The 26,123-nt window shown below is 40.5% G+C and overlaps 1 long non-coding RNA gene across 2 annotated transcripts in view; it reads right to left on the bottom strand.

Annotated features, from left to right (window-relative positions):
* LOC113031865 (uncharacterized) overlaps positions 1 to 26,123 on the bottom strand; it is a 52,113-nt gene that overhangs the window by 8,071 nt on the left and 17,919 nt on the right. Inside the window, exon 3 of one of the 2 annotated variants that reach the window (XR_003273816.1) lies at positions 12,476 to 12,593. This is a non-coding gene — a long non-coding RNA (uncharacterized LOC113031865). Of the gene's footprint in view, positions 1 to 12,465; positions 12,594 to 26,123 lie in introns of both variants that reach the window. The other variant, XR_003273817.1, reaches the window with a different exon arrangement.

Here is a 26,123-nt window from a genome sequence, read left to right on the forward strand (position 1 = left end):
CATGTGCTCAGGTTTGAGCACATATAGCTGCTGGTCAGCTCTCAGTGTTCACATCGGACAAAGAGGAGAGAAAAGAAAAATAGAGCAAAAACGGCTTGTAACTTTAACATGTCAAGTTCTCTTCTTCCCACCGCAAAAACACAAGGGCTCACACAAAACACACTCCCCCACATGGTAACCTTGTGCCCTTTACACCCAACCTCCCCTCCTCCACCTCCCTCTTCAATCCTTCAATCTCCGCCCTCTACCCTAACCACCCGCCGCCATCTCACCTCCCACCCCAACCCGTGTGTGTGCGTTTGTGTGTGTGTATGGAGAGTAGCCGATTGACTTATGCCTTCATTTCAGAGCTGTCACTCCTGGCCAAACACCATGACCCTTCAACCTCCATTTTGGAGCTGCACATTTTTTTCGTTCCCTCACCATATGAATATAAAAAACACATGTGGCCAAAAGGTGTGTGTGTATGTGTGAATGTTTATGTGCACAGGTAAATCAAACTGACAGAGCTCCTTTGAATGGCAGGAGCTGAATTACTTTTGCACTTCAATTTTGCACACCTGCCATTTATGGCAAACACTAGGCCCAGCATAAACCATAAAAGCAAAATACGTTGCTTCAAGATACAAATCAGAGCCAGTAAATATCACAACCTCCAGAGCCAGCTGCAGCAATTACAGTCCTTTTTTTTTTTTTACTCTGAAGTTAAATTACTTGGGATATTAGAAATTACTGAATACTACAGTTGGTCTACTTTATAGGCTAATATGTAAAGACTTAGTTTTTCCTTTGACCAGAACAGCTGAAAATATTCTATAAACAGTTTGTGTCCCTTTTAGCACAGTACATTCATGTAGTGCACTACGTGTAGTAGTGACTAATGTGTGAATTTTTGGAAAGAAAGCGTTGCTCAGTTTTAATCCTACCAGATACGACAGTTGCAGTGTTAGATTGCAGCTGCTGAACATTTGCAACTTCTATCAACTTGCCTTTGTAGTACTAAACTCTAGCTAACATCATCACTGGTGCTGATGATATACCCTACTTCTACTAGGTTAAAATTGGTTAGTGGTCCCTTCTTTTGCACTGCAAAGCCCAGATGGAACTCAGTGAGGGTAACAACGTTATACTATGAGTGCACATGCCGGTACTTAAAGTGCACTTTATGTACAGTAGCCTTGGTTGGCAGCACGAAAAAAAACTACATTAAAAATTGATGAAGTTTCTGCGTGTAGAATTAAAACACCTTCAAATGACTGTTGTGAAAAGTTTTTCACAGAACTGTTCTGCAGCCCTGTGAAAAGCTAAGTACCCTCACTGTTGCCACAATGGGGGTAAGTAGCAGCCAGGCACTGACAATCAAAGCATTTGATCAACTGATTATCAGCAAGTTATAAGAATAGAATTTTGTGAGTGCACTCGTCTGGAGCATTTACGTGGGTGTTAACACAATACCACAAAAACCTAAGAGCTATATCTCAGACTCTACTTGAGTTCAATTTTAAAGTTCATGACTGCACAATCAGGAAAGGACGGAACAAGAAGAATTCTCCTTGTAAGTAAGAAGGCTGACCAGGAGGACGCCCCTTCTCTTGAACATGGCAGCATGGTGAAGATTTGTAAATTAACCACAAGACCTGTGGAGTAACGTCTTTTGGACAGATGAGACAAAAGTGGTGATGTTTGGTCATAATGCACAGTGCCATTGTTGGCGAAAACCAATCACAACACATCAGCACCTCTAGCACAAACACCTCACACAACCTTCAAGCACGGAGGTGGAATGGTTTTGATTTTGGCTTGTTTTGCAGCCACAAGTCCTGGGCACCTGGGCACAGCCATTGAGTCAACCACAAATTCATCTGTATACCAACGTTTTCTGGATTCAAATGTTAGGCCATAGGTCCAACAGTTAAAGTTGACCCAAATATTAGAAGCAACAGCTTAGACAACAGAATTGCTGAAAATGCACAGAATCAAGGTGTAGTTATGATGCAGTCAAGGTCCAGACCAAATTGCTTGAAATGTTGTGATGGCACATCATTGGAGCAGTGCATACAGAAAATGAATAGTTCAACTTATTGCTGCTGAAGCTGGCTCTAAAGAGTCCTGTAAAAACATTATTTTTAATGTGACTGGTTTAAATTTGCAAGATAAACATAAACCAGTGGGTCATCTCATCGTGTTTACATCCATCTTTCATGTGCAGTCTATAACACACACATGGCTATGGATGCAAGAATGCATTTTGAGACACGGCTAGTCACTAATTGACTAATTTAAACAGTTTTTTAGGGGGACTATTCAGCGTTAATCTGGTATTTGTTTCACTTATTTTCTGTGGTTTCTCTTTTCAAAACATCTTTATTATATCAACCAATTATTTAATTGTATAACCTTTTAACTTCACTTCAAGATTTTTTTCACCTAAAACCAAGTGAGAGTCAATTCAGTGTCAGTGTAGTGCCACACTATATTTACATTCACACATACACAGAAACAATGTATCCATCTGACTTGTCTGTAGGTAAGTGGCCATACCAATCAGGTCCCAGCCAGAGGTCGACATGACAAACACAATAAGGCAGCAGATTCATCACCCTGTGCGCTCTGACAGTAATTGTCCTGTGTCCATGTCACGGTTCCACCTTGTTAAAAATACTAGGGATGCTCCTTTGACAGAGATGACATCGGCCCCAGTCACATACATTTAAGCCAGACACCTTCGCCATTTGTTATGACACACTTTCAATTTAACAAAAGGGCCCCACTGAAGATGAACAGTGCCCTACGTGGGAGGAGAAAGGCCGATGAATATAGGGCAGTGTGTGTGTGTGTGTGTGTGTGTGTGTGCGTGTATAATTTAGTCTTTGGTAGATGAGGTGAGACATCTGGAGGGATTTTGTTTAATAAAAAGGCACATTTCGTCTTGTTGCTAAATGTGAATGTTAGCAGCACAAGAGCAAGCCAGACGTCCATCTCTGGAGAATACGGCAGTGCAGATCGATAGGTGGGATGTCAGATTGAATTGAGGTCACTCTTTGTCTCCCCAAAGAGGTGCCACTTACTGGCAAAATAAAGCGGGTATTAAGTTAAGAGTGTGGGGGGCGGTGGGAGTGGTCGACTCATATCTGTGACCCCTCTCTTGTCGGCGTGGTGAGGCTTTTTGTGCTGCAACATGTTCATTCTCTGTTGTCTGGAGGGAAGGTGAACATTTGACACCGAGAGAGTCTATTCTTTGAGGGATCAATAACCTGATGGATGTGGTGAGACTGCTGTTCCTCAGTTAGACCCGCCACCATAGTCGACCTTAAAATGTTGACTCTTTTATTTTGCACATTTTTAGATTGAGTAATGTGGTGGACTGGTGGTGTGAGGCAAATGGAGTCACTGCAGTCTGGGGCTTTATTGATTAGTCAGTGGAGCAATCATTTGTTTGTCTGAAACCATTTCTAATATGTGTTTTAGTTATGTTAAGACGGCTACAATTGAAATACTAAAAGTTTGTTGTTTTCTTCTGCTACTCATTGCTACAATAGCTATGGGTTTTTATGACTGCCCAGACAGTATAAATCAGTGTAAGGACTGGCTGAGTGGTGGAGGACACACACTTGGAGGCAGAAATGATCTTCGACTTGATTTATTTACAACTCTTACCAGACAAACAAAGCCATTCAGGGTGATTTTAAAAGAAAAAAAAAAAAACTAGGAAAGCTGAAAAGAACAGAAGAAAACGAGCAGTCAGACAAAAGAAAATCCATTGGAACTATCTTAAACTGTGTAGAAAATTGAATATAGACCCCATGAATCCAACTATTTTATGCTGAAGTCCCTTTGTAAAGAATGCTAATATTGGAAACCTGGCATGTTGAAAGAGAAGTGACACTTCCTGGGAAACCAGAGGACACTACACACTCATATGGATGTGACCTGTTAGCTCAATCATGTTATATTCAGTAATACTTTAAACTGGTAACTGATCCCACAAATTCATCAGTAAACTCTCAGTTGCGCAGGCCTAGAGACCAGTCAGTGACACCCCGGGCAACCTTTGGTGAGATGTTGCAAAGGTTTCTGTATATTTGTGAGTGAAATCGGGTGCAAATAGGGTGCTGCACTAAATAACTTGTTGTGATTGTTTGATTACTAGCAGATTGTTGTGGTCACTGAACGTAATCCTTGTGTACCTTGTAGTTCTGGTGTGGTTAAGGGAAGATAGCATCTGGGAAGGTATCTGGCAGAAAATGTTTGCCAAAGCAAATATATGAATTACCACAAAAGTTCATACCATCGGTCAGGGTTTCAGGTTAACAACAACAGCCTCAGGTGTTGTTCGCCAACAGGGTGCTGGTGGAAACTGTGCTACTGTTGGCCAAAAAGGGGGAGGGATATGAGGAGGCAGTGAGAAAGCAGAAAAGGAAGAAATGCGTTGATTAGAGGAGGGAATTAAAATGTAGGAACCATGACTGCCATAGTGAGAGAGATTACTAATAAAATGGAATGTGGGGCAGGTATGGTGTTAAGGAAGGAAATGTGGACGAACAGTCAGTGGTGGAGTTTGCTAAAAGAATGGAAATGGCTGTGGTAAACACATATTTCAAGAAGAGGAAGGAACATAGAGTAACATGTAAGAGTGAAGAAAGGTAATCACAGCTGGGACTACCTACTATGCAGAAGGTGCAATCTGAAAAAGATTGCAAGGTGGTGTCAGGGGAGAGTGTAGCTATGCACCATCACATGGTAGGCTGTAGGATGGCTTTTGAAATAAAGACGAGGAAGCGAATGAAGCAATAAGCAAGGATACAATGTTTTTAAGTTGAAGAGAGATGAATGTTGTTCAAATTTCAGGGAGGAATTGAGACAAGCTTTAGGTGTTAGGCAAGTGTTACCAGATGACTGAGAAAGTACACCTGCCCACAAGGTATTTGGTGCATCCTCTGGACAAAGGAAAGAAGACAAGGTGACTTGGTGATGGAATGATGAAGTACAAGAAAGTATTCAAAGGAAGAAGTAAGAAATTTAAAAAGTGGTATAGTCAGGGAGAAGAAGAAAGTAGACAGGATTACTGGGACACCAGGCATATAGCAAAAAAGAGAAAGGTGGTATATGTGACACTGGCCACTATGTATCAATTGGCTAGACAGACGGAGAGATTGAGTTGGAAAGGATGTTAGAGTGATTAAGGATAGATATGGAAATGTACGAGCAAGTGAGGAGAGTGTGCTGAGAATGGGGAAGGAATACCTCGAGGAGCTCATCAATGAAAAAAAATGACAGCACAAGGAGGACGTGTGGAGGACACTCACTGAATAAGGAAATGCAGACGATAAGTAAGGAGGAAGTGAGGACGGCTCTGAAGCAGCTATGACATACCTGTGCAGGTATGGGGATGCCTAGGCGAGAGCGGTGGATGTTTTAACCAGGTTGGTTAATACAATCATGGATTGTGATTGGATTGGATAATTGAGAACTGGATTTTCAAGAATGAGTGTGACGTGCAGAGCTGTAGTAACTATACAGGGATAAAGTTAATGAGCCGTACCATGACGATGTGCGAAAGAGTTGTTGAGTTAGAAAGATGAAGCTGGGATGGTTTGGAAATGTGCAGAGGAGAGACAGTGGATATATTGGATGAAGGATGTGGAACTTGGAGCCGTCAGGCAGGAGGAAAAAAGAGAAAGAAAGGTTTCATTGATGTAGTGAAGCAGCAAAAGCAGAAGGCTGCTGTGATAGAGACTCCCTAAAGGGACCAGCTGAAAGAGGAAAAAGAAAATCTGTTAAGCCCTTTAATGACTTTCTTATTGTCTGCTTTTATGTCCCCCCAACTATAGTATTTTGTTCAGTCGCATCAGTCTCATTGTGGCGTCATCTGTAGCTAAAAGCTCTAAACACCTAAATGACAACACGAGGGATAAGTGACGATCAAAGCAGTTAGCATCTAAAGAGCTAGACATTTCCCTGAGGAGGTACTTTAAGCTACATGATAATTAAATATACTGGACTAAAATTGTAAAAAAAAAAAAAGTTAAAGAAAAACAACCAAAATTAAAGCTAACATTGTTTTATACATAACTTGATCTAATAAGGCGGTAATACAGTAGGGCTGTCTTGTATCTAATCATGAGTTACATGTTCATTTTTACTTGTTCGGCTGCTATGTCACTACAAAAAAGCTTTGACTTTTGTAACCTGTATTTTCACGGAGCTCGACAAATGCAGCTGAAAATCTCAACCACCGGTGTATGCTGTGTAAATGGTTTATGAGAACAAGACAAAGTCAAAGTTCATTTTTACTTTCATTAATTTCCTCACTTGTTCTGTCTTTCTGTGATTTATATCTGCATGCATGAAAAGGGCCAGGCCTGAAACTCTTTACTGAGCACACCCTCCGGACACTTGATATACCGTGTAGAGCAATGCATCTCCAAAACTAATATTGTAATAAATTGGATCTGTGTCTACGTGTGTGGCCCAACAGTGGACTGTTTGTGAAGATGTCCCAAAAGCAATACCTCCATTTCCAGAATCAACAGACCCCAATTTAGCATTCCCAGATCCCCTGAAATGAAACTTTCATTTTTTTCCCCACAACCATCATCTCCGGCAAAGCATTGCGAGGGAATTGGATCTGTCTCAGCACAACCCCTCTCCACTCAGATCTCATCAAGCGTGGGTTGGAGTCACCCCTCTCCCACGGAAATTGCTCTGAACGGCAGGAAAATGTACATCATTGAGGTGCCGACCAAAAACGGCTTCGCTCCCCTTCTCACACAGACAGCAGCCCCCCACTCAGCATTCGTCTTATAAATCCTTAAAAAGGGCCCTGACTCCAATGTATGGCAACACCATCAATATTGATGTGGGAGAAAGTTCTTCCAAAGCCGCCTCAGTCACAGAACATTAATATTGATAGTGTTGTGCACCAGCCCGGACGCTCGGTGTGACTCTAAAATGGTAATGGCATCTGGACCGAGGGTTAGAGGCCAATATCGTTGCTGAATATGGACATAGCTGTTTAGCTGCAAGCAGGACAGGAGGCCATGCCAATCACTGCGTCCTCTTCGTCAGCCTGACCAACCCAAGAAAGCTATGTCGGGGTTGCTGACAAACTTTGACTTTTACTTCATTTGATTTTATTCTTCCAGCGAACTTTCACATCGTGGACAGGCCCTGTGGGCTTACAGATGTTTTTTCATAAGGGGGATTCAATTAAGGTGTTGCATTATGGCACAGGCATTGACTGTGTCAGTGATTAATTTACCTTTTTTCTCTTGTGGAGTGCTTCTAAAGCACACATGTTACTATGCACATGGAGTGTTTAAAAGGAAACCAGTGCAAAGGTACTAATGGGCAGTTGAGGCTGGGTGTAAAACTGAATTAAGTGTCACAGAGACCAACATACGATAGAATAGCTTCATATTGTCATTGTACATGTACAGTAAAACAGTGGGTGCTTCAGACTAGCTGTGCAGGAAATTTAGATTTAAAGCATTAAAATCAGCCTAGTATAAAAACGGTTTTCGGTTTTATGGATAGTTTCATCCTTCATAACAACTGCACAGTAGTTACATTTTTATATCATTTTATTTTTTACACTAGACTGTACCCGTTATCCTTGTATGCGCTGGCTGTCCGCTAGGTCGTACCTTTTCTAATCCAGTTCCAGCTCCAAGCTGTTACTCCATTCATTAAAGCTGCTGTCCCTAAAATAATCCGGGGTCACTGTCGGCCTCCCTGGCTTTTTATTAGAACTTCATGTGCAGCACGTCTTTAAGCTCAGTTTTTAAAACCATATGATGCAACTGCAGCTTGAACACTCACAGTTTGCCACCAAATATTTGAAAAGTTCAAAAAAGCTAAGTGTGATTTCAATGCGTACATGAAGCTCAGGTAGGATCAGGAATTTTTCATATGAATCATTCAAACCACACAGCAGCATATTATTGACTAACCTTATGTTAAGGATGAATCACTTCAGATGTTCTCGTGTCTGAAGTTTGGTCCATTTTCAGAAATAAAAGAAATTTGAACCCAAAAACTACTACTAATGAACTAATACTAATAAAATGCTAATAACTACTAATGACATAAGACTCAAGACGCTGGCTGAAGTCATTGAACTGGACTGCTCCAATCTCTCTTTGGTGTTTTTACATAATTATTTGACAAATAGTAAGACTAAGGGCAGCACAGTGGCATGGTGACTACCACTGTTACCTCACACCAAGAAGGTCCTGAGTTCGACTTTACCATCTCAGCAGGGCCTTTCTGTGTGGAGTTTGCGTGGGTTCTCTCTGGGTACTTTAACTTCCTCCCAAGTATTTGATTAGTCTGTTACCTAGCACTAATTAGAAGACATACTTAACCTACATAACCATGCACCTGCACAGTCTCTAGGTGCAGGTTGCTAATCCAACTTATTAACATTAGCGAACTTAGAACTGCAACTCCAGTCTAACGCGTCTAGCTCCAAATACAGCTTCAGTCAGAACACTAATGTTAAGACTTTAAAATGCACAATACAGAAACTAGTGGGCAAGTTTATGGATTTTATGCCGCTGTATCCTTTTTTTTTTAGCATTTGAAGATGCAGACTGAATCATGATAAATGTAGAGTGCATTTTCTTCAGGTTGAGCAGTTCTAGGGCTCTAAAGTCATAACACTATGCCCTGATTTTGGCAATTTGTACTTTATTCTATTCTCCTTTATTTCAAGAATGTAGGAGTAGTTATGGCTTGGGAGAGCAGTCATCCTCAAGTCAGAAGTTTGGTAGTTCTATTTCTAGCTCATTCAGTCTTCGTGTCGATGTGTCTTCGGGCAAAATACTGAAATTCCTAAAGTTTACTCCGTGTGTCAGTGCATGTGTGTTGTATATATAAAAAGTGCTTTATGAATAGTTGAATGTGACTTTGTAGGGATGCAATATCCTTTAATGTTAATCACTAGACGACCCTCTGAAGAACATTTTACAGCAAATACCTGATTTAATCATTCACTGCATGATTTTATCAAACTTAAATAATTGATAGACATGCTTTGTTTGCATGTGACTTCAGTGCATTTACCTGTGATGCATACTATTAAATATACTGTGCTTTTCATAATAAGAAATAGCCCACTGGCCCCAATGATATCATGGCTCCATGTTGTGTCCTCTGTTTGTGCAAACATTAGATTATGCTGAGGTTGTTTTCTGGGTCAGTAAGTTAAATATTTCAGATGGTTTATTTTTAGCGCCGTCTGTTTCCACTTTGTGCATGCTCTGCACGTTTGCGTGTTTGTGTGTATGCGTTGGTGCATCTCTTGCTCTGTCTGCAGGCTGCATTTGACCCAGTAAGTCATCTTCACGTGCCCCTGGGGTTTATCAATTGAGTGTTGTATGCAGAAACAGGCCATCACAATTAGTGGCCAAATAACTGTTAACACCTCTGATAGGGTACAGTGGGGTAACAGAACTCTTGAAACATCACATAGATCTGTACAAAGCTACTTGTATTTATTGTTGTTCTGTTGCTTTCACCAAACTAGTGCAATCACAACGCACCTCGGTATAAAATATCCAGTGTGCTTAAAGCAGTGGGGAAACCAAATCCCATTAGATCACTTGTACATGGCATTGAACTGTCACGGTGCAAAGAGGGCACTGTAATTGCTGCACAGACGAGTGGTCATTGAACTGTAAAAAGCAGGGAGGGTTTTCCACAGATTATGAAAAACAGAATGATTGGAAACTGCCCAGAGGCAGAGCTCCCATGATAATTTCTGACCCTACCATGTATGTGGAATCAATGCAGGGCTCTGTTGTTGACCTTTGCTGTTCTCTGCAACAAATACCGTTGCTATGTTCTGTAAAGACAGCCCTCCTACAGTATCTCTCCTACTCCTTTCTTTTCTCTTCTTCAGCTAACCTTTCTCTGACTTTCTTTGTTTGTAGTTGCTTTGATCCTTTGATCTGTCTCACTTGAAACTTTGTGGAAATCAGGTTTTGTATCTCTCTGAAGTACACCTCTCTTATCTCTGTTCATTCTATTGTTTTTTTTTTGGTTTGTTGGGTTTTTTGTGTATTTGCAGTGAAGGAAACAGTATTGTTTCTGTGGCTTAAAGTTCAGAACAATGTATTGATTGTGTTGGAATATTACTTAACAATTAGATTCTGCTATTGTATTTTTTATTACTGAACAATCTGAAAGAAAACACATAAATAAAAAGGAAAAAATGCTTTGGAGCAAATTTAAATGCAGGAGAATGACTTGATTTAAGGGCTTTTAAAAACACTATGGAGTTAAGTATGACAACACTGTATATTTGCAAAAATGTTTTAGCAGAAATGAGCATACATATGTTTTTAAAGGGCAACAGAAAAAGGTTGTTTGTCCCACATTTATTCTGGCATTCTCAGCACAGGTAATCCCTGAAGTCTACATCATAATTTGTTACTGTGACTTTATAACACTAACTGTGCATGATTCAAAGGTGAAATAATCCTGGGTGTACATCTTAACCATTAACAATCTGAAATGAGTTCCTCCTGCTTTCAGGTCACCCTCCCTTTACACCAGCTTTCATCTCATTGGCTGTGCTTTAAAAACAGAAGGATGAACAGCAGTTAGGTTTCCTGCTGTACTCAGAGAGAGATTTGTGAGATACCTGAGATAGCGATGTTAGCAATATATTTATTCGCTCTTATCTGAGTTCGTGCACATCTAAGAGTAGAAAGTAACTCTCTGAAACAAGCATTAAGAGCAGTCAAGCTTTTGGCTTCCAGGGATTGTTAGATACATAGACTTACCTCATTTTAAAGTTTAAATATCTTCCTTTGGCCATTTGTTACAAATGCAGTGAAATAAACTGATATCAAGAAACCTCGAATGAAGCTGTCTGTTCTTAAAAGCCCTGTTTCTAAAGTAGTTCTAGCTGAGCAGTTCTTCTGTGAATGGCCTTGCAGCCGTTCCAGGCGATGCCACAGGGCTCCATTGTGCCTCTGCCAAGCTGTGACAGAACCATGTCCAACTTCTCACCTGCAGCATTGTGCACCCGGAGAGCTCAGTGCAGAATAATTGGGAGCTGAGATTCCAGGACAAGTTCCTTTTTGTCCATTTTGTGGGAATTACTGACCCGGAAGTGTGAGGTCACAGCTGTGGTAATTGTTGTTGGGTGATGCAGCTGTGTGTATCTGTCCCTACATGTGTGTTTGTGTGTGTATACTTCCATCTGTGTACTATTTTTTCTACATTACACAGGGTGTGTATGGACAGTATTAGCAATGCAGACTTTTTTTTAGATTGAGTTTTTCCCAGATTTGCTGCATCTGTCTTTAATCTGCAAAGATGGGAGCTGATTCTCTTTATGTGACATGCTACATTTTAAATTCAAGGAGAACCAGCAGCGAAGTAAATTTGTTCCACTAAATATGATGCGATGTACAACACAATCACTTCTTTATCCACTCAAAAGTGAACAGAATGATGAGAAATTAGACTCTTAATTATGGGGAAAATCAAAAACCGAGCCTGGCTCTTTTCCAAACGGTGTCTTCTCCATCTGCGCTACTGAGTGTTACTCTGCATGAAGTCACACTCGCAGCAGTGAAGGACACTCCAGATTAAGGTTAAGGGTATAAATAAACAGGTACTGTGGGGCACACTCGCTTACTATTCATCATGAGCAGGAAACAGTATACTATAGACATTCACGGACTCCTTGACTTTATTGTTATTCATTTTTTCCTGCTCATACATGTAGATTAAATGCAGGATAACAACATTTGGGGTTTCTTTAAATTTCTTGCACTGTACAGTTAAATGTGTTGTTGTTCTGCACTTTTAAACAATTTAAACTGTTCCTTAACCTCATCCTTAATTCCTTATTGTACATTTTAGTTTCCTACACTTGTTTGATCTTGTCAGCACTGGCTGGATATTTGTTCACACTAGTTTGGCAGTCTTTTTTATGAAATAGTGGCATTTTCTCTGACTGTGTCCAACAAAAGACATACTAGTGATGCACAAGTGTCATCAAAATCCCAGCTTGTTACCTCTAGTGGCCCTGTTATACTATTAGCACCCTTATTCCTATTGTTCAGACTTTGGTGCTGTTAATGTGGTACCTGATGTCATTAAAACTCCCCCGTGTTTGAAATAAGTAGACAAAAGTGAATAATCTCCATGATTTGCATGTAAGCAGCTTTAACATACATGAGACACATTGTAAAGTTGACTTTTTAAAAGTCATGCATTGTTTGCATCCAGTTATTGGCTTCCTCACCTCCTTATAATTATATATGATTAGATTTCTTGGCACATTACTGCCACAAACTGTCAGTCTGAGGAACAGCACAAGGCCAACATCAGGATTGGGATCATGTTGTGCTCTGGTCTCATTATGTTTGATACAAAGAAAACAGATTGTCCTAGCAAAAACATCGTTTGATGACATTACCAAGAGTCAAAAGGGTTATAGAATACCTTTAAATACCTTTCATTTCCACACTTTGGCAAAGTTTGAAAATTGATCCATGAAGACGCTGCAGCCAGCTAACTGTTTGGCATAAGATGGATGGCCAAAATCCCTGTTTGAGGAACTGGTGTGCCATCTGTAAAAGAGAAAATGGGGCCAAAGTAACATCATACAACAAAAAAAGAAATATACATAGACATATTCCAAATGATGAACAGATTACTTAATAATTATGGTGGTTTATGTGTTAAATCTACACAAATCAGAAAGTGTATAGATGGATTAGTGAAAAGTTTTCTATGAGAGCTGCATGGTTTTAACACAGTGGAGAGGTGGGTGGGCAGAGACAACCTCAAACTAGCCTCTCTCCAGGCCCCAAAGCATGGGACACCCTGGTTCTGTAGGTGCATGTGTACCACTGATGATATTGCTAAAGGTCTGTAGGTCTGGAAACAGACCACAAATCAACAGTAGGGCAAGTAGAAGCTGTCAACAAAAATTATACACATGCAATTGAAGCCATCTGTTAGCACAAAAATGTTGCTTGACGATGGAAACTTCTTGGACCTGGACGCACTGACCCCTCTTTGGCCCTGGAGGTGAAACCCCATCCCAGGTCAGGATAGCTGCTGCTGACACCAGCCTCCCCCCTGTCAGTCTACATGTAGCCTGGGTGTTCACTGCCTGATCTCCTCAGCAGTTGCTTGCATTAGCACGGCTTCGGGACACCACCACCTGTCATGACATAGGGGAAAACTAAATACCGCTTTATTTTTAATTTCAACATTTTGCCTATAAACAAGCATCTCGCTATATGAGTGAGGCTTTGCTCTAGAGATGTTTACAGTAAAAATCTGATTTTACTTGATTCAAAAAGATCTGTTCAAAATCCTGTACTGAGAAAAAGACACGATTTTCTAGGTATAGACTAATCCACTTTACATTATGGGATCAGGGTTTAACAGGGGGTATTGACCCGTGGATGGGTCAGTTTACCTCGAGCTGTCAACAAAGTTGCCAGGTCACTGCCACTGACAGGCAATCTCTGTGCTCTGTAAAGTAATAATGGAAAAAATGCTCAAAAAAAAGGAACCACTTTTTGAAAGGTTTCATCACATGATAAATCTGACCAGCCAAAACTATTTAATTTTGATCTGCAGTGACCCTTCCCTGTGCTATAGAAGTGGGAAATTAATTTCCCCACAGAGCTACAAGTACATGTTGGTATATGTTTTTCCTTTATTTTGACACCTATCTGAATATTACAGCTGCATCATGTTAAAATGTGGTGATTAAGAGCAGTGTTTATAAAGGCTGAGGTACTCACAACATGGTGCCAGAAAACAGTAACAAAAGAAAAACAAGGTAATTTTCTGCAGCAGAACCATCGTGATTACACCGAAGACAGAAAGGAAGAGGGATACTGATGTAGCACTCTCATGTTAATGGACATAATACATTACACAAAGGCTATTACGCATGACTGGCAATTTGAAAAGGGCATAATGTAGCGCAGTCAGAGGATTTTAGCTTAGTGCAGTTCACAAAACAAGGAAAAAGCTTGAAAATATACATTTTTATAGTTTCTGTTTTTTTTTTTCATGGATTCTGGGATTAATTCAGTTAAAATATTCATGATATGGTGCATATTTAAAAACACTTTGGTATTAGTATTGTAGCCTGTGGATCCACCGGGCATTTTCCCGGTGGGCTGACAAACTTTTGGGCCATTGGCCCGGCCCGCTGTGCACCGGCCGTACAAGCACTGACAGCAGCTCATTGGCTCATTTTTATTAGTGACACTGTATTCTCCAATCTGATCTCTTAATACGAACGGCCTCTACCCTGCCTGCACTGTGCACTAACACAGGTTGCAGAAAAGGTTTAATGTGGAAGAAGGTGGAGCTGAAAATCTGAGAAAAAACAATAAAAACTAAAAATAGATGCAGCAAAATGTGTCAGATTAACAGACATGTTAGCTGTAGTAACAACAACAACTAGTAACCTCACAGTCACTGTAGGCTGCTGCTGCTGGCACCAGCTGTGGAGAAGTGAGGGAGATGAAATTAATGCAGTACGAAAATAGATGAAGGGACATAATCAGGAAGGGAGAGAGTCAAGAATTCAGGTAAAATGAGCCACTGCTAATAGCAAAAGTCTAGCTTTTAATTATTGTCACATGCCGCAGTGCAACTAAGAAATAACCTGAACCAGATAACTGTACCAACCTGATTAAAACCTGTTTCAATATGTGTAATCAAACAAAATGAAATATATACTTAACATGTGTCTGCATTATCTATATAGCATTTAAGGTGGGCCACCTGGACGGAAAATGCCAGGGCTCTGACACACACTGTCAGTCTATAAACAACAGGGTCTCCCGGCCATACCTCCAGGGATGGCTCGGTGACCTTTTCACATACAATGTGTGTAGTTGCACAAGTAACACAACTTGTTCTGGCAGAACTGATGGCCTCCAGGCTGGACACCAGCATGAGGTCCATGTGTGACACACACACACACACACACACACACACACACACACACACACACACACACACACACACACACACACACACACACACACACACACACACACACACAGACATGCTGTCACTGTCATCTCTGCATCTCTGGCTGACACACTCTGTGACCTTAGAGGAGACCAATGTTAATGCAAAAGACAAGAGATCAATGGGAAACAACTGTCTTAATAACCATGTGCACGAGTCTGAAATGCATAATATCCTTATGCTCATTAGATCTAACTAATATAATGTAATCTATGGTTGTCTAGACCACACAAACCCTTACAGTTTAATTAGCTTTGAATATTGTTGAAAAATGTGTGTCTGCTTCTATCTTAGGAACGCAGCCACAGTAATCATTTTGAATTGTTAGGTTTTTATTTTTGTTACTATAATTGTGTCGATGGCAGTAATGTTATTGCACATCTTAGATTTATTTCTCCACTATAGAGAAACATGTGCCATTTATTTGTCTAGTACCATAGATATCTGAAATGCTACACTCTAACAGTAAAGTGTTAGACTTCACAATTTTAAAAATGAAGCCATAAAAATTAATTTCTCATTCCTGGTGGACTCTTATTGCCCATCCTACTTAATTATTCACATTTATTCTTATTTTTTTTTTAACATATCTTTTCTAAAGTTCTTAATTATCTTGTTTTTTGTGTTTTATTGGTAAATCGTATGACAAAATAACTTTTATTTACATTATTTTCAACATTTAGCTTTTTGTAAAGTATATATTTTGTGTTTTCATTAATAAATAGATCCTAGGTGCATTAAGATACACTGACATTACAAAGATGTGGGATTAAATGATAGGTCAATGTTTTAATTAGAAAAAAATGAGGTTTAATACAGTGTCTGTTCAGGTGTGTGCAGCGAAGTACAACTACTTCACATGTACAAGTAAGACAATGTAATTGAAAGCCATAATTCAATGGATGTTTATGTATTTTTGACTTCCTTAAAAAACATAAAATCAACCTTGCAGGCTGACAGAAGAGGTGAGTACACCAGGAAAACAGCTGACTCAGACTCATCTGTAACAAAAGCAGAACAAAAAGCAACATTTTAAAAACAGGTGGCTGGGAATGCAGTTATTTTAAGCTCTTGCACTCTGAGTGCTGTATTTGTGCATGTTAGACTTCTCTGTTTCATGGGTAGATGTTGAAATGGCAAATACTAGAAAGCTGAAAACGCTCAGCGCTCAGCCATAAAAGCTATAAAAATAAAAGAGTTCTGAGACATTTTACTGAGCGTGAAAGCCCATCATTGTCTTTTGATTTTCCTGCAGAGCTGACCTTATCTGAAGCAGCTGGTATGAACATTAGTTAGTCCTACCCCCGGTTTCGTTAGTCTTGGAGTGATGGCACACAGATGGGATAAAGCCTCGATCGCCATTGGATTATTAAGGTTTAAATTCCAGACAGTTTTTATTTGCCCACAGGGATATTAACTCCGATAAAATTAACTAACTAATAATTTTTTTTTCTTTACAAAATAATTTTAAGACTAATCTGCCAAATCTATCTTGTCCTGATTGCCTTTCTTCCTTTTTATCTCCTTTCGAAACACTTTGCTGTGCTGCTGAGTGTTACTATTCAAATACACTTGCACTGCCTCTGCACTATAACCAAGGACATTATTTCTGTCTCTGGAACAGCTCTGCCTCTAAGAAATGTTTGTATAACTGAGATGCCAGTCTGCCCTTCGACAGCCACCATCAGGATGCCCTTGACCTGCCAGCTGCTCAACTGGAGCTGGACACCAGCCTGCAGTCGTGCACTGTGGTTGTACCGAGCAGCTCCCTGGAGTGAATTTGTGTAAATGTACCACTGCCAGGTATAGTGGTCCTTAAAATGAGCATGCATGCTTGAGAAAGCTGTTCTCCGGGTAAGGGTTGAACTTGAATTACCATTTTCTTTTAAGGTCCATTTGTTGGAATATATACCTCCACTTTCGTCCTCGAGTTGAACCTCCGGGATATAAAATCTGTCATTAGAGGAAAGTCTTATTTTGCCAGTCAGCTGAATACAAAAGTCAGGTCACTTCTTGTTTCAGAGAGTAAGGTGAGTCACTTGTATGCTGTAAGAGGAACCCTTTGATATATTGCCACATTTTCTTAAAGTTTGCTGTCTGTCAAACAGAGAAAGAGAACATACCACAGAGCACATGTCACAGAGTAATTTTAATTCAAAATATTCTAACCAAAATTATTTATCATTTATATATTTCTCCTGTACTTCTTATCTAATGTAGCGCCAGCATTAAACGTCAAAGATCTGAAAATAGTGGGAAAGAAGATTATTTATACATATCAGTTTTAATTAAGTAGCAATAATCTGATGCAGAATGTAATTTTTATAAGTGTTAAAACGCTACCAACAGGTTTTAATCAAGGAAAACAGAAGGTTTTTTTCTACCCTGAGCTATATTCATCACTCCTCTTCCTCCCTGTCTCTGTCTGTCTGTCTGTGTGCTGGGCAGAAGACAGAAGTGGGATCATTATATGGTGTGGTGGCCTGTCCATGACCCCACAGTGGAGTGCTGTGCCCTACTGGGTGTGCCACGGGGGGTGGTGGTTAAAGAGCCAGCGCAACCTCTGAGATGTCTGGTGGAGTGTTATGTTATATGTGCAAAAATGTGTGTGTGTACTTTTTTTTTTGTTTACACGTATATTTGTGCGTGCGGATCACACGTCTTTACGTTCAGTGTGTTACTTTTCTACAAGTTCACAAAGCCCTATGGAATAACATGTACCAGCTAAAAAAAAAGGCATGCAGGGTGAAGGTCACGGCTAACGTGCGTGCAGTGAGGATCAATATGTGGATGTTTGGGGTTGTTTTTGTGCCTGTGTGCAAATTAAGTGGAACTGGAATAGTTTTAAGTGGATTTGTTTACGCTACAATGATGATGAGGATAGAATTATTGCTGGGTAACACTGTAAAGTGTGTGCGCTTATTGTCAGCTTGTACTGGATGTGTGTGACTGTTGTGTTGTGTGTGTGTCTGAGTGAGCATCATTCTGTGGGCTAGCTGCCGCAGTTTGTAGCTCCCAGGGAGATCTGTGATGCTCAAGTTTAGGGTTCATCTTCAGTTCAGAGAGAGGTTCAACTGCCGGTCAGCGGGCCACTGTTAAAGCTTGTTCTCTCTCTCTGCTTTGATTCCCTAATACCAACACCCCCCCAACTCCAACACCACCACCACCACCACTGCATACTTTCTCTCTCCCTTTCTGTACATGCAGCTCTCTGTTTTATTCAAATTCCTCCCCTCTCTGTTTCTCTTATCCGATAATTTGCCTTCTGTTTGAACCAGGTTGAGGGCCAATCAGTGGGCAAACTAGCTCAACAAAAACAAGATGATGCATTTTGTTAGGCTACCTTCTTAGCTGAGATCCTAAATGCTGCCAGTTTGCTTCATAAGGCGATAGTCCAGATTTGCCTCGTCTTAATATAGCAAATATGGCTCTTTAAGAAAGCAAATATGTGCGGGTCTCATGCACAAAGTCCTTCACTGCCAAGTTATTTGGTAAATTAAGTGTATTTGTTCATGCCTTAACATGTTTTCACTCTGACTTGCCCTTTTCGGTACATAAAGCATAAGCATAAAAGCAAAGTGCTTTTCACCGAAAGCCAAAGGTTTTGATTTGTTGGCTTGAATTGACTCAGCATTAATCCCTTTTTTCAGGTCATTTATCCACATCATACAAATGGACCTGAAAGCTTTTGTTTTGGTTTTATGATTGGAATTTTGATGAGGACATACAGTCCTTTTCTGCTTCACTAACATGTGCCGTGAGCCCGATGACCGTTATGTCTGCAAAATTTAATCAGAAACCCCTTTGTCTCTCATTACAGGAGCTGACCTCAAACAAAGTGCAGCTGAGAGTGTTGAGACTCGATTTGTGGGCTGAGCCACGTAAAGTGGCTGACCGGAGCTGGCTCACAAGATTAAAGCCAAATGGAGCAAATCACTTTAAAATACTGCGAAACATTAAAATCTATTCAACTATGTGTTCTCTACTTATCTCTACTGATTCTGTTTTTCACTTTGCAGGGTGTGCTTTGTTGGTGTCAGAAGCTGAACAGGTGTTGCCCTTGTTGACTTTATCGGTAAAACAGACTGGTTTTCACCTATTTCTCCTCTTGATGTTAACGCAGCTTCTGCCCAAATGCAACCGCTCTATGTGCAATAACCAGGTTCATTATTTCACAGCAGCTGTTTCCAGTCTGAGCAGAAATGTTCGGACAATTGCCGTTATCTCAGACCCGAACACAGAATAAAGATTTAATCAAGACTATTGTTCCAAAGCATATAACATGACAGCACTTACAGAACAGGACCCAATTAAATCATTTTAATTGGTCAGGTGTTTTAGAGATTACTTAAGACAGACGACCTAGGTGCGTTTGAATGCAAAGCCTTTTGGAGATTATCTATTATGTCCTGACATTTAACCTGTCATCTGGCCTTTTCTTTTGGACAAATTGAGCTCCACTATGTTGCTCTTGGGTGAATTTTATCACCACCCCTGCAGCTGAAAAAGTACTCAGTGAAGAACAAAAAGGAAAATCTAATTTATGTGTCTATGTTTCTCTTGTCAGTAGAAATGCCTTCCTTCTCTTGAATAGAAGAGAACTAGAGGTCTCTTCTGGTGCTTAACAAGTTTTCTAAAAAAAAATCCAAAACTTTTGTTGTGAGCAAATTTGCATAGGAACTATTTCCTTTCTATTGAACTACACCTGCAAAAATCCAGAGGTTAAGAGTTCCCTGGTTGTGACAAGATGTTTTAGAAATGTTTCACTGATGCTTTGAGCACAATTCAGGTGCATTATATTCAAAACTCATTCCTATCCCTGCCACCCCCAGTTTTTGCCTTTTGAGAAAGGCCAGTGCTGTTTCAGCTTCAGCAAATCACAGCTAGTATCACAGCCAGTGTCACAGCGGGCTTTGCCATTACATACAGTGCATATTTGCTTGCTGTGCTCACCCTTCACCTCACCTCTCCACCCCTCCTGCCTCCTGCTTTTCTGCCCTGATGTGGCCTGGCTTGTTAAACCAGCCCACTGGCTTTCATCCAAGAGGGATAATGCCAGATTGAGGGGGTGAGAGGCAGGGTAAGAGTTTACCACATGATACAGCCAAGATGTGACAATGGACAAAACAAACCCAGTCTCACATTATTGGCTTAGTTAAGATGAGATGCTGGACTCTTAATGCAGCGCACTGTGGCACTAGTGTGCAAAACAAAGAGGGAATCATACAAAATATTCAATACACTGGTTTATTTTCAAAGGTAAGATATACAAACAACAACAACAATAACAATGCCCACCAAAATATAATATACATTTTGGCATGATTTTGAGTTGACAATTTTGAATTTTAATGAAGCATAACATTACATCAGCCAGGGCGAAAAGTCATCACAAACCAGCTGATTTCAGTGCATGCCAAAATCAGCTGACGGCTCAGCTACACATTCATTTAGCAACCTAAATGCTAACATTTGACATTGGTTCAACTTAAGTTGCTTTAATCTGCAAACTGCTTTGCAACCTACACCCACAAGCTAGTTCTGACTTAATGTCAGCTACACCACTGATCATTGATGTTTGGTATATCCTTTGCTCGTGCTGCAAACGATTTTTAAAATATTGAAAAAAAAGATTATTGATAAATTATTTTATGATAATTGTGCGGACAGACATGGAAACTTTATAGGGAGATTTCTTTAAACATACATTTTTAGTTCAGAATGAATATTTCAGAGTTTTAGGCATGCAGATTTTAGACAACATGCAAACATTATTCCAAGTCATTAATTCGACCACCTCTATGCACAGGCAGCATTTTGTGGGGTTGGATCAAACTATGGGCTCAGCATTGGCACCTGGCGATGGCGTTGAAGCCATCTTATCAGAGCCCAACCTCTGCTGCCTCTGCTCTTTGGCTCCCACCGTGATATCGTATTGCTGAGTCTCACTTTGCATGAGAAATCGAAGTGCTGTCCTGTTCTTTATGGCTGCTGCCCGCGACCTTTTTCAGCCCAGCGAATTAACCTAGAGGCGTATCAGCTGCGCTGGCCCTTTTCTCCTACAGCCCGTCCTATTAACTGAGTGAGCTGCACGGTGAGGGTCACACTTAAGTAACCTTATCTTGTAATTGGGTTCAAGGTTAAGTGACCCTGGAGCATGGAGGTCTGGGGGTTAAGGTCACAATGTCAGGCAGAAGGGGGAACTTTTAATCACTGATGGGGCTCCAAATCAAGACCCGGGCTTCTGCTATCTGGGTAAGCCTGACCTGCCACCCCCGTCCCCTCAAGCCTCACCCTCACTCACCCATGTCCCACACAAAGATGTCCATGCACACTGGAACAGGATGGAGTTTAGGGGGGTCGCACAGAGCAGTTGCCAGGCAACCCATATTTAAACCAAGGTCTCACAAGCTTTTAACCTTAGCGCAAATCGATATAGACAGCAATTGGTCTAATATTCATCGAGCAGATGGGAAAATTAGGTGCAAGTCTGCCTGCAGGAGAGGAGACATGCTGTCCACCCAACGGTCACTGCATCGTTCAGTATACTCAAACTGAATGTTTCTGCAGCGAAAGAAAAGTTTAGAAAGGATGACAGCATGAAGAAGATGTGACATGCTTTTTACTAACGTGGCATCTCATCGGGTTATTTTCTTTTTCTCCTAAATTGTCTTTCTTTTCATCATGCATATGACTTTTCTTACATCGCCCCTTGTTTCTCCCTCTTCTCTGCTGTTACAGCCTCATTCATTTTGTATTTCAGCTTTCCTGTTGAGATTCTATGAGATATCCAAGTTGTTCTTTTTTTCTCTAGGTGAAATTTTGCTTTTTCACAAAAATTCAGAAAGGATTAGCAATAAATCTGAGACTAATTAATATCTAAAACCCCCCTCATTTTTACGTGTTTTAGTTTTCGGTTCATTCTGCAAAATTGCTTTGTGAGTATCAGTCAACTGCTCTCTATACAACATTTCACAGCTGTCTTTAAATTTTTCTCAACCACACACTCGTCCCTCCTTCCCTCCCATACCTCTCACTCCCTGTCTTTTAAAAAAGGAGATGGATGACCACTGGTGGAGGGGTTCATGCAGCGTGACCCACAGACCTATCCATTGCCAAGGGCGAGGAAATCGCCCAGATTAAAGAGCTTGTAAATAATGGCCCATAAACATCTGCCTGTTAGTTTGGCCAATCCATCTCCGTCTCCCATCTGGTCCTCTCTTTCTCTCACACTCACACTCTCTTTTGATTTCCTCACTGTGAATGGTCCACAGGGCAAATGCATCATCAGACCAAAGTCAGTCATATTCCAGTACAAACAAACACTGAGACTGACCCTGGGGTCAGGTACAGTTCACATCCCCACCAGTCGATGCACCCGTGACTCAGCCCAAAGATAACAACACAGAGGATTAGCTTTGTTTTCTTTCCTTGGATTTCCTGTGTATGTTGTTTTGTTAGAATAGCTCATATGGTAAACGTGGATGCATGCATGTATTTATGTGCAACTAATTATTACTGCATGATTACAGTTATTTTTTTAGTCCGCCCTACTCTTTGCCAAACCTTGACTGGAGGCCTTGTTAACAGGGTTTCATTAGAACCCCACCCTAATTAGTAATTAGGTATTGTTAATGTCTGGATCCCAACATCTGCCTCAAGGACTGACCACTTCACTCTCAGTTCACGATGCAATCTGGCTCGAGCTGTGTGAATAAATCCCCAGCACAGATATTAACTACCTCAGATGTGGCCCAACTGCAGGTGGCAAATTAGACCAAACAAAGGGCAGATTGCCCACAGACTGAGGCTGCGTTCCAGCCGAAAACCCAGTAAATGCTTTGCCTTTTCTGTTGCATACAAGTTCTGAACAGTTTCCCAGCTGATTCAAACATTGTGTTTTGTATTTTTGTTCAGCAGGGACTATGTCAAAACAGGCACAAAACACCAACAGCTATTTGAATTTTTTGTCCAGTCTTTATTGGGCGGGTAAACAGCTCCCTGTGGTACGTGTATGCTAACAGCAGTTGCAAAGGCCATTGATGCTTTAACAAATAAGTCAGCGAGGCTCGCATTATACTGAGCATTTGATTTTGTTCACAGATGTGCCAGTGGGTCTGTGGGGTTGTACTCAAGCACACCACTGACCTAAACGCCAAGGCAATGCTTGGATGTTACAACAATGACAATGATAACATGCTAATCTTTAGCAGGTGTTACATATTTTGGTTTATGGTTTTCTAACATCTGCTGTCTAACACGTAACACAGTATAACTGAGGGCGATTGCAGTTGATGGCATTCATTTTGCAGGTGTTTGTGGATCATAAACCAATGTGGGCAACATGAATGTCTGCTCCAAAGTTCACACTAATCCTAACAGATCATTGTAACACAATGCTGCAAACACACGGGTGTTTTACAGTGATATAGCATTATCTGATATTACAGTTCAGCCTATTTTAAAAGTGTTTGTTTGTAATCACTTATTGCAAACCACAGTATCCTTTTTGTAAAATGTAAAATAAGTTTCAGTTAGCTGCCACTACAACCTCAGCATTGCAGTGTCACAAAAGAAACTCATTAACATTGGGGGCCACAGAGACACACTGTCATCCTCAGTGGGACCAGTAAAACTCCCCTTTCTGTCAGTGTAAATAGGTTTAGCTGCACATTTAATCTCAGTAACCAAAAGAAGTGCAATTTCAACAGCACGCCTCCGTTTTACTACATGATAACGAAATGCTGCTCTGATGTTCTGGTAATTTACTGCCCAGAGAAAAAAATCTTATCTATTTATTTTACTGTGGACACATCATAAAACACTGAAAGTTGTGTTGAAAAAACATAATTTTTTCTGTCATTGTTTATCTATTATACTGTGGAGTTGGAAAAGCTGTTAATTTGATCAAAATACAGTTAAAAGTCCAAAATGTATGCCCTCCACCTTTTCCAAACGTGTCCAGTTTGCCGGGCTGATTCTGGCCCGCAGGCCTTACGCTTGACAACCCTATAATAGAGTAAAATCACATCCAAAGTCCTTTGACAACCATCTATGACTGCATCTGTGTTTGCAACAGTTCATGAGATATTTTATACTGGACCAAATAACCAGCCAATATTTGTTGCTGCTAGTGTGGTTGAAATTAAATACAAAGCTATAAATTAGTGGACGGTGTGTGAGATAAAATTTGCATAAAATACGTGTCACCTTACATCAGTGCCATGTGCATGTGCGTGCACACACATGCAGTTATTGTGCTTACACTGGCAAAGCAGCTCATTGGCATTGGAGGGGAGTGGTGTGGAAGTAAATGTGATCTGCAACGCATGCAAAATTGAAAATGAGTGAAATGCAAGCTTGGAGAATCATCAAATAATGTATTGATCTCACTGAACTTCTTAATTGTAAAAGAAGCAATCTTTTTTTTTTTTTTTTAATGGCTCAGCAAACGGTGTTCAACTCAGTATTACATGTTAAAGACACTTTTTATCTGTCCTGTGGAAGAACAGTTATCTGACCTAGGCTAAATACATAATCTAGAATTAGATGTTAATTTCTGTTTTACTTCTGTTAAGGAGCTTAACAGGAACCATGAAACCATGTTTCACAAACACCCCTCAGTAGTTTTAGAAGAGCCAGCCACTTATCATTCTGCTCTCTGACAGTCAATGTCACAATTGACAGCACACACTTACCTCAACAAGACTTATAAGTTTGAATGGGAGGCAGATTTTCCAGGCAGGTGAGCTGCAACTAAAGCTTCATGATCTCACATCACTGAGGGGGACACTGTCCTTCACTTCTCAAATGAGCCCTCTAACCTCACACTGTCAAAATGACTGATATGGCATCTTAGCTCTGGGTCTCACCCAAGGTAAGGTGTCCAATGATGACATCTTATGTGTCTTGCCTTTATTCAGCTCAAAAACTGCACAGTATTCTGCTCCAGATAGTTTAACTTTTTTTTTAAACGTCATCCAATTTTTCATTGTGAAGCTGCTTTCTCCTCCAAAGCCCCATCTTCTCACTTCCCTCTTAAAGTCATGCTTAGCTTCAATTTATGAGGTGCCATTCGTGACCTAGTGAGTGACCCCACACCTTAAACACATTCCAAAGGAGCTAACACATTTATTTGGCAGATAAATCATTGCTTACCCAATGCTGGTTGTGTGCAAGGTCACAGTTGTGGAAGGGGATAAAAATGAAATTATAGAGACAGTAGGTCAAGCTGAGTGCCAATATCAACGTCCTATGTGTTGGTGCTCATAAACAGTTTAGAAAGAGGTTTGATCCTCCCACTCTTTTCTATGGATTTAAACAAATGAAGCTAACAGCGAGCAGGTCATGGTCGGTGTCCTGTTGTAGAACTGAGCTTCATACAATAAACGACTACCGTATTGATCTTGATTTGACTGCACGAAGCAAAATTAACACATTAATTCCTGACACAGGCCCAATTTGAATTTTCTCCTGCCCAACAGTCAATGTGACTGAACAATGGACTCTAACAGTAACTCTTTAGTCTGTTTCATATGAGAGCTATATATAGTTGTAATATGTAATATGTAACATGTAAAAAAAAAAAAAAAACTCCAGATATTTTAATTAATGAAATTACAGGAGATATATATGTAATCAGGCACATAACACATAATTTCCAGCTGCAGCTAGGGCTGGCTCTTGAAAACTCCCAGTTTCAGCCTTATTTGCATTTTTCACCTTGGCTCTCTACCATCACCTGTCTTACTGATTAATATTTTTCTCGGTTGCCATAACTCTGGTACTCTGATGATTTTCTAATGCCAGTGCTGTTTCCTGCCGTGACTCAACTACCCCAACTTCTTTCTCAGTCATGAAGCAATTTCTGCCCTTCAAGGGAGCTCTGTACTCTATAATTGTTTGTAATAAATGGTTGGTTGTTATAAAGCGTCTCTGACTGAACTGTGGGAGGAGGTGACTAAGAGTTTGATATCTAACACATTACAGTTGCTGTATAAACTGCACTGTTTTTCAGTTGTTGTTCTTAGGTTTTTCTCACAAGTGAGGCGATTGATCTAAGACGCTGTTCACAGAAGGTGGGCCTGGCC

This window comes from Astatotilapia calliptera, chromosome 11 (genome assembly GCF_900246225.1).
Source record: "Astatotilapia calliptera chromosome 11, fAstCal1.2, whole genome shotgun sequence".
Lineage (NCBI taxonomy): Eukaryota > Metazoa > Chordata > Actinopteri > Cichliformes > Cichlidae > Astatotilapia > Astatotilapia calliptera.